Source organism: Triticum aestivum, chromosome 4B (assembly GCF_018294505.1).
Source record: "Triticum aestivum cultivar Chinese Spring chromosome 4B, IWGSC CS RefSeq v2.1, whole genome shotgun sequence".
In the NCBI taxonomy this organism is placed as follows: Eukaryota; Viridiplantae; Streptophyta; class Magnoliopsida; order Poales; family Poaceae; genus Triticum; species Triticum aestivum.
This window is the reverse complement of record NC_057804.1, coordinates 663,796,078-663,798,176: the sequence shown is the minus strand read 5'-3', so window position 1 is coordinate 663,798,176 and position 2,099 is coordinate 663,796,078.

Below are 2,099 nucleotides of genomic sequence, written 5' to 3'. Positions count from 1 at the left end.
AGGGCGGCCCGAGAGGCGGCGGCAGTTAGGTTGAGGGCGGCCTCGGGCGGCGGCGGTGAGGATTAGCTCGGCCTCGGGGGGAGAAGGTGAGGTTCTGGGTGTCCGGCAGGAGACGGAGGCGAGGTGGGGCGACGGCGAATTGGGGAGACGGCGGCGAAGTGGGGCGAGGGATTTTGGGGAGAAGTGGTGCCCGGGAGGAGGGAAACCGCTGGTTAAGTGAAACATAACGGTAGCGTGTTACTGAAAACGCGCTATAGCTAAGTTAGCTATAGCGCGTTTCAGCAAACGCGCTACTGCTATGCCTTCCTCCTTTTTTTCCCTCTTTCATTTATTTTTATTTACATTTTATTTTTTTTCCTTTCTCCTTTTTCTATTTATTTCATTTTCATTTACTTTCTATCAGTTTTTCATTTTATTTTATTTTGGTTAGCAGTAGCGCCTTACAAATAAACGCGCTGCTACAACAATATTAGCGGTAGCGCGTTTTCCAAAAGATCGCTACTACTATGTGTAGCCTATCGGCTTAGTGGTGGGAATTTTAGTAGTAGCGCCTTTACAATGAGATGCGCTACTGCTATATATGTATCTGCAGCGTGCTTTTTCTACATGCGCTACTGCTACGTAGCAGTAGCGCGGTTTTTTGACAGGCGCTACTGCTAAAGTTCTGTGTATAAGGTTTTCCCTAGTAGTGATAAGTAACACCGAATAATGCACCATAAGTAGGATATAAATTTCATTGCATAACTATTGGCTTTCGTGGTTGCATAGGGAACCACAAATCTTAACATCAATATTCTTACTAAAGCACAATTACCCATCAACATGACTCACATATCATATCGTCATATCTCAAAACCATTACTAATAATCAAGTTTATTTTGTCCAATGATCTTCATGAAAGTTTTTATTATATCCTCCTTGGATATCTATCACTTTGGGACTATTTTCATATCTTTCTTTTGATAAGCTCAAACAAATTTAAGTGAAGAACATGAGCATAATTTTTATTCCCCTCAAAATAATCTAAGTGAAGCAAGAGAGAATTTCTGAAAATTTTACTCACTCCCAAATAAATCTAAGTGAAGCATGATAGCATTCCTTCAAAAATAACAAAGCACATCGTGCTCAAAAAGATATAAGTGAAGCACTAGAGCAAATCCATGGCTCTAAAAATTTAAGTGAAGCATAGGAACAACCATAGAATAATTTTTGGCTCTCTCAAAATAGTGTGTTCAGCAAGGTTTTAACACTTAAAACACAAAGAAAAAAAGCAAAGTCTCATATAATACAAGACGCTCCAAGCAAAACTCTTAATATGTGACAAATAAAAATATAGCTTCAAGTAAAATACCGATGGTTATGAGAAGAAAGCGGGGATACCACTCGGGGGCATCCCCAAGCTTAGTTGCTTGCTACTTCTTGAGTATTATCTTGGGCTGCCTAGGGCATCCTCAAGCTTAGCCTTTTGCTAATCCTTATTTCTTCATCCATCGTAAGATCAGACAAAACTTGAAAACTTCAATCACACAAAACTCAACAAAACCTTCGTGAGACCCGTCAGTATAAGAAAGCAAACCACTACTATAAGTACTGTTGACAACCTATTCATAATTTTTTTGCATTATATCTACTATATTCCACCTTTTCTATGGCAAAAACTCATCAAAGAAACCATACAATCATCAAAACAAGCACACAACGCAAAGAATATAGAATCTGTCAAAAACAGAACAGTCTGTAGCAATCTGAATATTTCGAATACTTCTGTAACTCCAAAAATTCTGAAACAATTAGATTGACGTGAGAAATTTTTCTATTAATCTTCTGCAAAAAGAATCAACTCAACATCACTCTTTTTTAAAAAATAAAAAACAATCTCGTGGGCGCAAAAGTTTCTGTTTTTCAGCAAGATCAAATCAACTTTCACCCAAATCATCCCAAAGGCCTTGCTTGGCACAAACACTAATTTAAACAAGGAAAACACATCTAACCAGAGTTATAATTGGGTATTTTATTGAAAACAGCAAGAAAACCAAAAAGCAAAAAGATACAAGTTGGGTTGCCTCACAACGAGCGCTATCGTTTTATGCCCCTAGCT